We start from the raw sequence: 13,179 nt of genomic DNA on the forward strand, positions 1-13,179 counted from the left end.
AACAGCTGTAAACTCTCACAAGACCATCACTGCTCTCACACTTTCCTGCTCTCAGGCTGGCGGGCCATTATCGGCCCTGGCTGCCGCACCATTGCCAGGTTTGTGTAACTATATTATTTCTAATTGGCTCCACTTTGATGACTTTCATTTGGATTCTGACTTGATTATTGAGATCTTAAATAAGTGACTGGGGATCAGGTGTCCACTTATTCTCATGGATAACATCACAACCAACCTTTAATTCAAACATGAGTCATGACATCACAGATGGATTACAGCTTATGATAGAGGTGGAACGTCACATTGTAGTAGCCCAAGTAGCTCGCCGTGATCGTATAGTGGTTAGTACTCTGCGTTGTGGCCGCAGCAACCTCGGTTCGAATCCGAGTCACGGCATTGCGGTGAGGCAATGTCACGGCAGTTGGGCAGATATTTTAGAATTTCCATTAATACATTGGCAATCTCTGTGGAGGACTGAAACAATTCGATATGTCCTGTTACTGTTATGAACCTTTTGTTTCTTTAATGCTCTTTGCACACTTTTTCATCGGGTGACTGTAATGTATTTCAACCAAATCTAATTAAGAGCGCATTATGTGGTGACATTTGCAGTACATGAAACATTATAACACTGCCATTTACGTCAATAACCACTAGCTTGATTAAGACATATGTATTGCAGCGACAGTATTTCCCAGTTACAAATGGGAATAAAAACAACATCCGCGAGGGATTGAACCAACGACATTTAACTGATGTTGCCAATGGAGCGCGTTACAGAGAGCGCGAGGTCCCGCCTTTACAGTCACACGCTGATGATAATACAGATGTTTAAATAAACAGGCATATCTGTGGACTTGTGGTCTTTCTACATTGGGACTCATAGTCTAGTCCTAGGCTATTGTAGGCACTGGAGTATCTTTTAGTGGAATGAGAGGCATTCTGTAGTCGCGTGAAAGGACCTTTCAAGTCAATCTGATCTGTATTGTCCTGTGAAAAAAAGCGTTCTTAGACACAGTGAGGAGTTTTTGGGGATAATGGGAAAATCATTTCCAACTAAATGACAGGAATTTCTTAGTCCAATCATGAGGTGTGCTAGGCTTTTTTATACTGTGGCGGAAAGAGAGAGAGTATAACAGTCATTATAAATAAAGGGCCAAGGAAGTTACAGTTTATGGAAGGAACAATTTGCACATAGTTTTAGAATGTGGTCAGGAGGAGGACAATGTGCTTACACATATGAAACATTAGAAGGTAGACATTATGGAAGCACATATATTTCTTTATTTTTATTGTATTTGGGGAGAGGGGGTTAATATAGCACGTCCAATGTGGAAAAGTGCTTTCAATAGCACCTTGCAGGTGGGCGACATCTAGAGCTGTGCAGTAGCCACCCATGCCCCAGACGTCAAAGAGAACAAGAAGTTACACATGTTGGAAGTGAGGGTGAGACATTGAGGAGATATGATCCCCGTATGAAGCCGAGAGAAGGAGGAGGCGTGAACGTGCATCCATGTATGCAGGCGAGAAGGGAAGGAGCATTGGTCATGCATCCCTGCATGAGGGTGAGACAGGGAGGAGATATGATCCCCGTATGAAGCCGAGAGAAGGAGGAGGCGTGAACGTGCAGCCATGTATGCGGGCGAGACAGGAAGGAGCATTGGTCATGCATCCCTGCATGAGGGTGAGACAGGGAGGAGATATGATCCCCGTATGAAGCCGAGAGAAGGAGGAGGCGTGAACGTGCATCCATGTATGCAGGCGAGAAGGGAAGGAGCATTGGTCATGCATGCCTGCATGAGGGTGAGACAGGGAGGAGATATGATCCCTGTATGAAGCCGAGAGAAGGAGGAGGCGTGAACGTGCATCCATGTATGCGGGCGAGACAGGAAGGAGCATTGGTCATGCATCCCTGCATGAGGGTGAGACAGGGAGGAGATATGATCCCCGTATGAAGCCGAGAGAAGGAGGAGGCGTGAACGTGCATCCATGTATGCGGGCGAGACGGGAAGGAGCATTGGTCATGCATCCCTTCCTGAGGGTGAGACAGGGAGGAGATAAAATCCCTGTATGAAGCCGAGAGAACGAGGAGACATGAACGTGCATCCATGTATGCGGGCGAGAAGGGAAGGAGCATTGGTCATGCATCCCTGCATGAGGGTGAGACAGGGAGGAGATAAAATCCCTGTATGAAGCCAAGAGAACGAGGCGGCATGAACATGCATCCTTGTATGCAGGTGTGACATGGAGTCATCATGAACATGCATCCCTTTATAAGGACATAACATGGAGGACGCATGAACATGAATGCCTGAATTTTATGGTGGTGGCCTTCGGGTGATTTGGCACGTGCAATTGGTGAAGAGCACTTCTCCTGCGCAAAAAAAGAAATGTACTATTAGCACCCCGGAGGGAGCCTCTGCACTTCTTATAGGGAGAAAACTCTGCAATGGAAGGGGACAGGGTCAATAACAGCTGTAAACTCTCACAAGACCATCACTGCTCTCACACTTTCCTGCTCTCAGGCTGGCGGGCCATTATCGGCCCTGGCTGCCGCACCATTGCCAGGTTTGTGTAACTATATTATTTCTAATTGGCTCCACTTTGATGACTTTCATTTGGATTCTGACTTGATTATTGAGATCTTAAATAAGTGACTGGGGATCAGGTGTCCACTTATTCTCATGGATAACATCACAACCAACCTTTAATTCAAACATGAGTCATGACATCACAGATGGATTACAGCTTATGATAGAGGTGGAACGTCACATTGTAGTAGCCCAAGTAGCTCGCCGTGATCGTATAGTGGTTAGTACTCTGCGTTGTGGCCGCAGCAACCTCGGTTCGAATCCGAGTCACGGCATTGCGGTGAGGCAATGTCACGGCAGTTGGGCAGATATTTTAGAATTTCCATTAATACATTGGCAATCTCTGTGGAGGACTGAAACAATTCGATATGTCCTGTTACTGTTATGAACCTTTTGTTTCTTTAATGCTCTTTGCACACTTTTTCATCGGGTGACTGTAATGTATTTCAACCAAATCTAATTAAGAGCGCATTATGTGGTGACATTTGCAGTACATGAAACATTATAACACTGCCATTTACGTCAATAACCACTAGCTTGATTAAGACATATGTATTGCAGCGACAGTATTTCCCAGTTACAAATGGGAATAAAAACAACATCCGCGAGGGATTGAACCAACGACATTTAACTGATGTTGCCAATGGAGCGCGTTACAGAGAGCGCGAGGTCCCGCCTTTACAGTCACACGCTGATGATAATACAGATGTTTAAATAAACAGGCATATCTGTGGACTTGTGGTCTTTCTACATTGGGACTCATAGTCTAGTCCTAGGCTATTGTAGGCACTGGAGTATCTTTTAGTGGAATGAGAGGCATTCTGTAGTCGCGTGAAAGGACCTTTCAAGTCAATCTGATCTGTATTGTCCTGTGAAAAAAAGCGTTCTGAGACACAGTGAGGAGTTTTTGGGGATAATGGGAAAATCATTTCCAACTAAATGACAGGAATTTCTTAGTCCAATCATGAGGTGTGCTAGGCTTTTTTATACTGTGGCGGAAAGAGAGAGAGTATAACAGTCATTATAAATAAAGGGCCAAGGAAGTTACAGTTTATGGAAGGAACAATTTGCACATAGTTTTAGAATGTGGTCAGGAGGAGGACAATGTGCTTACACATATGAAACATTAGAAGGTAGACATTATGGAAGCACATATATTTCTTTATTTTTATTGTATTTGGGGAGAGGGGGTTAATATAGCACGTCCAATGTGGAAAAGTGCTTTCAATAGCACCTTGCAGGTGGGCGACATCTAGAGCTGTGCAGTAGCCACCCATGCCCCAGACGTCAAAGAGAACAAGAAGTTACACATGTTGGAAGTGAGGGTGAGACATTGAGGAGATATGATCCCCGTATGAAGCCGAGAGAAGGAGGAGGCGTGAACGTGCATCCATGTATGCAGGCGAGAAGGGAAGGAGCATTGGTCATGCATCCCTGCATGAGGGTGAGACAGGGAGGAGATATGATCCCCGTATGAAGCCGAGAGAAGGAGGAGGCGTGAACGTGCAGCCATGTATGCGGGCGAGACAGGAAGGAGCATTAGTCATGCATCCCTGCATGAGGGTGAGAGAGGGAGGAGATATGATCCCCGTATGAAGCCGAGAGAAGGAGGAGGCGTGAACGTGCATCCATGTATGCAGGCGAGAAGGGAAGGAGCATTGGTCATGCATGCCTGCATGAGGGTGAGACAGGGAGGAGATATGATCCCTGTATGAAGCCGAGAGAAGGAGGAGGCGTGAACGTGCATCCATGTATGCGGGCGAGACAGGAAGGAGCATTGGTCATGCATCCCTGCATGAGGGTGAGACAGGGAGGAGATATGATCCCCGTATGAAGCCGAGAGAAGGAGGAGGCGTGAACGTGCATCCATGTATGCGGGCGAGACGGGAAGGAGCATTGGTCATGCATCCCTTCCTGAGGGTGAGACAGGGAGGAGATAAAATCCCTGTATGAAGCCGAGAGAACGAGGAGACATGAACGTGCATCCATGTATGCGGGCGAGAAGGGAAGGAGCATTGGTCATGCATCCCTGCATGAGGGTGAGACAGGGAGGAGATAAAATCCCTGTATGAAGCCAAGAGAACGAGGCGGCATGAACATACATCCTTGTATGCAGGTGTGACATGGAGTCATCATGAACATGCATCCCTTTATAAGGACATAACATGGAGGACGCATGAACATGAATGCCTGAATTTTATGGTGGTGGCCTTCGGGTGATTTGGCACGTGCAATTGGTGAAGAGCACTTCTCCTGCGCAAAAAAAGAAATGTACTATTAGCACCCCGGAGGGAGCCTCTGCACTTCTTATAGGGAGAAAACTCTGCAATGGAAGGGGACAGGGTCAATAACAGCTGTAAACTCTCACAAGACCATCACTGCTCTCACACTTTCCTGCTCTCAGGCTGGCGGGCCATTATCGGCCCTGGCTGCCGCACCATTGCCAGGTTTGTGTAACTATATTATTTCTAATTGGCTCCACTTTGATGACTTTCATTTGGATTCTGACTTGATTATTGAGATCTTAAATAAGTGACTGGGGATCAGGTGTCCACTTATTCTCATGGATAACATCACAACCAACCTTTAATTCAAACATGAGTCATGACATCACAGATGGATTACAGCTTATGATAGAGGTGGAACGTCACATTGTAGTAGCCCAAGTAGCTCGCCGTGATCGTATAGTGGTTAGTACTCTGCGTTGTGGCCGCAGCAACCTCGGTTCGAATCCGAGTCACGGCATTGCGGTGAGGCAATGTCACGGCAGTTGGGCAGATATTTTAGAATTTCCATTAATACATTGGCAATCTCTGTGGAGGACTGAAACAATTCGATATGTCCTGTTACTGTTATGAACCTTTTGTTTCTTTAATGCTCTTTGCACACTTTTTCATCGGGTGACTGTAATGTATTTCAACCAAATCTAATTAAGAGCGCATTATGTGGTGACATTTGCAGTACATGAAACATTATAACACTGCCATTTACGTCAATAACCACTAGCTTGATTAAGACATATGTATTGCAGCGACAGTATTTCCCAGTTACAAATGGGAATAAAAACAACATCCGCGAGGGATTGAACCAACGACATTTAACTGATGTTGCCAATGGAGCGCGTTACAGAGAGCGCGAGGTCCCGCCTTTACAGTCACACGCTGATGATAATACAGATGTTTAAATAAACAGGCATATCTGTGGACTTGTGGTCTTTCTACATTGGGACTCATAGTCTAGTCCTAGGCTATTGTAGGCACTGGAGTATCTTTTAGTGGAATGAGAGGCATTCTGTAGTCGCGTGAAAGGACCTTTCAAGTCAATCTGATCTGTATTGTCCTGCGAAAAAAAGCGTTCTTAGACACAGTGAGGAGTTTTTGGGGATAATGGGAAAATCATTTCCAACTAAATGACAGGAATTTCTTAGTCCAATCATGAGGTGTGCTAGGCTTTTTTATACTGTGGCGGAAAGAGAGAGAGTATAACAGTCATTATAAATAAAGGGCCAAGGAAGTTACAGTTTATGGAAGGAACAATTTGCACATAGTTTTAGAATGTGGTCAGGAGGAGGACAATGTGCTTACACATATGAAACATTAGAAGGTAGACATTATGGAAGCACATATATTTCTTTATTTTTATTGTATTTGGGGAGAGGGGGTTAATATAGCACGTCCAATGTGGAAAAGTGCTTTCAATAGCACCTTGCAGGTGGGCGACATCTAGAGCTGTGCAGTAGCCACCCATGCCCCAGACGTCAAAGAGAACAAGAAGTTACACATGTTGGAAGTGAGGGTGAGACATTGAGGAGATATGATCCCCGTATGAAGCCGAGAGAAGGAGGAGGCGTGAACGTGCATCCATGTATGCAGGCGAGAAGGGAAGGAGCATTGGTCATGCATCCCTGCATGAGGGTGAGACAGGGAGGAGATATGATCCCCGTATGAAGCCGAGAGAAGGAGGAGGCGTGAACGTGCAGCCATGTATGCGGGCGAGACAAGAAGGAGCATTGGTCATGCATCCCTGCATGAGGGTGAGACAGGGAGGAGATATGATCCCCGTATGAAGCCGAGAGAAGGAGGAGGCGTGAACGTGCATCCATGTATGCAGGCGAGAAGGGAAGGAGCATTGGTCATGCATGCCTGCATGAGGGTGAGACAGGGAGGAGATATGATCCCTGTATGAAGCCGAGAGAAGGAGGAGGCGTGAACGTGCATCCATGTATGCGGGCGAGACAGGAAGGAGCATTGGTCATGCATCCCTGCATGAGGGTGAGACAGGGAGGAGATATGATCCCCGTATGAAGCCGAGAGAAGGAGGAGGCGTGAACGTGCATCCATGTATGCGGGCGAGATGGGAAGGAGCATTGGTCATGCATCCCTTCCTGAGGGTGAGACAGGGAGGAGATAAAATCCCTGTATGAAGCCGAGAGAACGAGGAGACATGAACGTGCATCCATGTATGCGGGCGAGAAGGGAAGGAGCATTGGTCATGCATCCCTGCATGAGGGTGAGACAGGGAGGAGATAAAATCCCTGTATGAAGCCAAGAGAACGAGGCGGCATGAACATGCATCCTTGTATGCAGGTGTGACATGGAGTCATCATGAACATGCATCCCTTTATAAGGACATAACATGGAGGACGCATGAACATGAATGCCTGAATTTTATGGTGGTGGCCTTCGGGTGATTTGGCACGTGCAATTGGTGAAGAGCACTTCTCCTGCGCAAAAAAAGAAATGTACTATTAGCACCCCGGAGGGAGCCTCTGCACTTCTTATAGGGAGAAAACTCTGCAATGGAAGGGGACAGGGTCAATAACAGCTGTAAACTCTCACAAGACCATCACTGCTCTCACACTTTCCTGCTCTCAGGCTGGCGGGCCATTATCGGCCCTGGCTGCCGCACCATTGCCAGGTTTGTGTAACTATATTATTTCTAATTGGCTCCACTTTGATGACTTTCATTTGGATTCTGACTTGATTATTGAGATCTTAAATAAGTGACTGGGGATCAGGTGTCCACTTATTCTCATGGATAACATCACAACCAACCTTTAATTCAAACATGAGTCATGACATCACAGATGGATTACAGCTTATGATAGAGGTGGAACGTCACATTGTAGTAGCCCAAGTAGCTCGCCGTGATCGTATAGTGGTTAGTACTCTGCGTTGTGGCCGCAGCAACCTCGGTTCGAATCCGAGTCACGGCATTGCGGTGAGGCAATGTCACGGCAGTTGGGCAGATATTTTAGAATTTCCATTAATACATTGGCAATCTCTGTGGAGGACTGAAACAATTCGATATGTCCTGTTACTGTTATGAACCTTTTGTTTCTTTAATGCTCTTTGCACACTTTTTCATCGGGTGACTGTAATGTATTTCAACCAAATCTAATTAAGAGCGCATTATGTGGTGACATTTGCAGTACATGAAACATTATAACACTGCCATTTACGTCAATAACCACTAGCTTGATTAAGACATATGTATTGCAGCGACAGTATTTCCCAGTTACAAATGGGAATAAAAACAACATCCGCGAGGGATTGAACCAACGACATTTAACTGATGTTGCCAATGGAGCGCGTTACAGAGAGCGCGAGGTCCCGCCTTTACAGTCACACGCTGATGATAATACAGATGTTTAAATAAACAGGCATATCTGTGGACTTGTGGTCTTTCTACATTGGGACTCATAGTCTAGTCCTAGGCTATTGTAGGCACTGGAGTATCTTTTAGTGGAATGAGAGGCATTCTGTAGTCGCGTGAAAGGACCTTTCAAGTCAATCTGATCTGTATTGTCCTGTGAAAAAAAGCGTTCTGAGACACAGTGAGGAGTTTTTGGGGATAATGGGAAAATCATTTCCAACTAAATGACAGGAATTTCTTAGTCCAATCATGAGGTGTGCTAGGCTTTTTTATACTGTGGCGGAAAGAGAGAGAGTATAACAGTCATTATAAATAAAGGGCCAAGGAAGTTACAGTTTATGGAAGGAACAATTTGCACATAGTTTTAGAATGTGGTCAGGAGGAGGACAATGTGCTTACACATATGAAACATTAGAAGGTAGACATTATGGAAGCACATATATTTCTTTATTTTTATTGTATTTGGGGAGAGGGGGTTAATATAGCACGTCCAATGTGGAAAAGTGCTTTCAATAGCACCTTGCAGGTGGGCGACATCTAGAGCTGTGCAGTAGCCACCCATGCCCCAGACGTCAAAGAGAACAAGAAGTTACACATGTTGGAAGTGAGGGTGAGACATTGAGGAGATATGATCCCCGTATGAAGCCGAGAGAAGGAGGAGGCGTGAACGTGCATCCATGTATGCAGGCGAGAAGGGAAGGAGCATTGGTCATGCATCCCTGCATGAGGGTGAGACAGGGAGGAGATATGATCCCCGTATGAAGCCGAGAGAAGGAGGAGGCGTGAACGTGCAGCCATGTATGCGGGCGAGACAGGAAGGAGCATTGGTCATGCATCCCTGCATGAGGGTGAGACAGGGAGGAGATATGATCCCCGTATGAAGCCGAGAGAAGGAGGAGGCGTGAACGTGCATCCATGTATGCAGGCGAGAAGGGAAGGAGCATTGGTCATGCATGCCTGCATGAGGGTGAGACAGGGAGGAGATATGATCCCTGTATGAAGCCGAGAGAAGGAGGAGGCGTGAACGTGCATCCATGTATGCGGGCGAGACAGGAAGGAGCATTGGTCATGCATCCCTGCATGAGGGTGAGACAGGGAGGAGATATGATCCCCGTATGAAGCCGAGAGAAGGAGGAGGCGTGAACGTGCATCCATGTATGCGGGCGAGACGGGAAGGAGCATTGGTCATGCATCCCTTCCTGAGGGTGAGACAGGGAGGAGATAAAATCCCTGTATGAAGCCGAGAGAACGAGGAGACATGAACGTGCATCCATGTATGCGGGCGAGAAGGGAAGGAGCATTGGTCATGCATCCCTGCATGAGGGTGAGACAGGGAGGAGATAAAATCCCTGTATGAAGCCAAGAGAACGAGGCGGCATGAACATACATCCTTGTATGCAGGTGTGACATGGAGTCATCATGAACATGCATCCCTTTATAAGGACATAACATGGAGGACGCATGAACATGAATGCCTGAATTTTATGGTGGTGGCCTTCGGGTGATTTGGCACGTGCAATTGGTGAAGAGCACTTCTCCTGCGCAAAAAAAGAAATGTACTATTAGCACCCCGGAGGGAGCCTCTGCACTTCTTATAGGGAGAAAACTCTGCAATGGAAGGGGACAGGGTCAATAACAGCTGTAAACTCTCACAAGACCATCACTGCTCTCACACTTTCCTGCTCTCAGGCTGGCGGGCCATTATCGGCCCTGGCTGCCGCACCATTGCCAGGTTTGTGTAACTATATTATTTCTAATTGGCTCCACTTTGATGACTTTCATTTGGATTCTGACTTGATTATTGAGATCTTAAATAAGTGACTGGGGATCAGGTGTCCACTTATTCTCATGGATAACATCACAACCAACCTTTAATTCAAACATGAGTCATGACATCACAGATGGATTACAGCTTATGATAGAGGTGGAACGTCACATTGTAGTAGCCCAAGTAGCTCGCCGTGATCGTATAGTGGTTAGTACTCTGCGTTGTGCCCGCAACAACCTCGGTTCGAATCTGAGTCACGGCATTGCGGTGAGGCAATGTCACGGCAGTTGGGCAGATATTTTAGAATTTCCATTAATACATTGGCAATCTCTGTGGAGGACTGAAACAATTCGATATGTCCTGTTACTGTTATGAACCTTTTGTTTCTTTAATGCTCTTTGCACACTTTTTCATCGGGTGACTGTAATGTATTTCAACCAAATCTAATTAAGAGCGCATTATGTGGTGACATTTGCAGTACATGAAACATTATAACACTGCCATTTACGTCAATAACCACTAGCTTGATTAAGACATATGTATTGCAGCGACAGTATTTCCCAGTTACAAATGGGAATAAAAACAACATCCGCGAGGGATTGAACCAACGACATTTAACTGATGTTGCCAATGGAGCGCGTTACAGAGAGCGCGAGGTCCCGTCTTTACAGTCACACGCTGATGATAATACAGATGTTTAAATAAACAGGCATATCTGTGGACTTGTGGTCTTTCTACATTGGGACTCATAGTCTAGTCCTAGGCTATTGTAGGCAATGGAGTATCTTTTAGTGGAATGAGAGGCATTCTGTAGTCGCGTGAAAGGACCTTTCAAGTCAATCTGATCTGTATTGTCCTGCGAAAAAAAGCGTTCTTAGACACAGTGAGGAGTTTTTGGGGATAATGGGAAAATCATTTCCAACTAAATGACAGGAATTTCTTAGTCCAATCATGAGGTGTGCTAGGCTTTTTTATACTGTGGCGGAAAGAGAGAGAGTATAACAGTCATTATAAATAAAGGGCCAAGGAAGTTACAGTTTATGGAAGGAACAATTTGCACATAGTTTTAGAATGTGGTCAGGAGGAGGACAATGTGCTTACACATATGAAACATTAGAAGGTAGACATTATGGAAGCACATATATTTCTTTATTTTTATTGTATTTGGGGAGAGGGGGTTAATATAGCACGTCCAATGTGGAAAAGTGCTTTCAATAGCACCTTGCAGGTGGGCGACATCTAGAGCTGTGCAGTAGCCACCCATGCCCCAGACGTCAAAGAGAACAAGAAGTTACACATGTTGGAAGTGAGGGTGAGACATTGAGGAGATATGATCCCCGTATGAAGCCGAGAGAAGGAGGAGGCGTGAACGTGCATCCATGTATGCAGGCGAGAAGGGAAGGAGCATTGGTCATGCATCCCTGCATGAGGGTGAGACAGGGAGGAGATATGATCCCCGTATGAAGCCGAGAGAAGGAGGAGGCGTGAACGTGCAGCCATGTATGCGGGCGAGACAGGAAGGAGCATTGGTCATGCATCCCTGCATGAGGGTGAGACAGGGAGGAGATATGATCCCCGTATGAAGCCGAGAGAAGGAGGAGGCGTGAACGTGCATCCATGTATGCAGGCGAGAAGGGAAGGAGCATTGGTCATGCATGCCTGCATGAGGGTGAGACAGGGAGGAGATATGATCCCTGTATGAAGCCGAGAGAAGGAGGAGGCGTGAACGTGCATCCATGTATGCGGGCGAGACAGGAAGGAGCATTGGTCATGCATCCCTGCATGAGGGTGAGACAGGGAGGAGATATGATCCCCGTATGAAGCCGAGAGAAGGAGGAGGCGTGAACGTGCATCCATGTATGCGGGCGAGACGGGAAGGAGCATTGGTCATGCATCCCTTCCTGAGGGTGAGACAGGGAGGAGATAAAATCCCTGTATGAAGCCGAGAGAACGAGGAGACATGAACGTGCATCCATGTATGCGGGCGAGAAGGGAAGGAGCATTGGTCATGCATCCCTGCATGAGGGTGAGACAGGGAGGAGATAAAATCCCTGTATGAAGCCAAGAGAACGAGGCGGCATGAACATACATCCTTGTATGCAGGTGTGACATGGAGTCATCATGAACATGCATCCCTTTATAAGGACATAACATGGAGGACGCATGAACATGAATGCCTGAATTTTATGGTGGTGGCCTTCGGGTGATTTGGCACGTGCAATTGGTGAAGAGCACTTCTCCTGCGCAAAAAAAGAAATGTACTATTAGCACCCCGGAGGGAGCCTCTGCACTTCTTATAGGGAGAAAACTCTGCAATGGAAGGGGACAGGGTCAATAACAGCTGTAAACTCTCACAAGACCATCACTGCTCTCACACTTTCCTGCTCTCAGGCTGGCGGGCCATTATCGGCCCTGGCTGCCGCACCATTGCCAGGTTTGTGTAACTATATTATTTCTAATTGGCTCCACTTTGATGACTTTCATTTGGATTCTGACTTGATTATTGAGATCTTAAATAAGTGACTGGGGATCAGGTGTCCACTTATTCTCATGGATAACATCACAACCAACCTTTAATTCAAACATGAGTCATGACATCACAGATGGATTACAGCTTATGATAGAGGTGGAACGTCACATTGTAGTAGCCCAAGTAGCTCGCCGTGAGTTAGTACTCTGCGTTGTGGCCGCAGCAACCTCGGTTCGAATCCGAGTCACGGCATTGCGGTGTGGCAATGTCACGGCAGTTGGGCAGATATTTTAGAATTTCCATTAATACATTGGCAATCTCTGTGGAGGACTGAAACAATTCGATATGTCCTGTTACTGTTATGAACCTTTTGTTTCTTTAATGCTCTTTGCACACTTTTTCATCGGGTGACTGTAATGTATTTCAACCAAATCTAATTAAGAGCGCATTATGTGGTGACATTTGCAGTACATGAAACATTATAACACTGCCATTTACGTCAATAACCACTAGCTTGATTAAGACATATGTATTGCAGCGACAGTATTTCCCAGTTACAAATGGGAATAAAAACAACATCCGCGAGGGATTGAACCAACGACATTTAACTGATGTTGCCAATGGAGCGCGTTACAGAGAGCGCGAGGTCCCGCCTTTACAGTCACACGCTGATGATAATACAGATGTTTAAATAA

General features: G+C 46.1%; 4 non-coding genes across 4 annotated transcripts; all 4 read left to right on the top strand.

Annotated features, from left to right (window-relative positions):
* The first annotated feature begins 324 nt into the window (after nt 1-324).
* Nucleotides 325-396, top strand: TRNAH-GUG (transfer RNA histidin (anticodon GUG)). Its single transcript has one exon. It is a non-coding gene; the product is annotated as a tRNA-His (tRNA).
* Nucleotides 397-2,794: 2,398 nt separating this feature from the next.
* Nucleotides 2,795-2,866, top strand: TRNAH-GUG (transfer RNA histidin (anticodon GUG)). The gene has a single exon. It is a non-coding gene; the product is annotated as a tRNA-His (tRNA).
* Nucleotides 2,867-5,264: 2,398 nt separating this feature from the next.
* On the top strand, nt 5,265-5,336 carry TRNAH-GUG (transfer RNA histidin (anticodon GUG)). The gene has a single exon. It is a non-coding gene; the product is annotated as a tRNA-His (tRNA).
* A 2,398-nt stretch (nt 5,337-7,734) lies between these two features.
* Nucleotides 7,735-7,806, top strand: TRNAH-GUG (transfer RNA histidin (anticodon GUG)). Its single transcript has one exon. It is a non-coding gene; the product is annotated as a tRNA-His (tRNA).
* The last annotated feature ends 5,373 nt before the right edge of the window (nt 7,807-13,179 follow it).

This window comes from Ambystoma mexicanum (assembly GCF_040938575.1).
Source record: "Ambystoma mexicanum isolate Mex_15411 chromosome 12 unlocalized genomic scaffold, UKY_AmexF1_1 Mex_chr12_unloc.1, whole genome shotgun sequence".
Lineage (NCBI taxonomy): Eukaryota > Metazoa > Chordata > Amphibia > Caudata > Ambystomatidae > Ambystoma > Ambystoma mexicanum.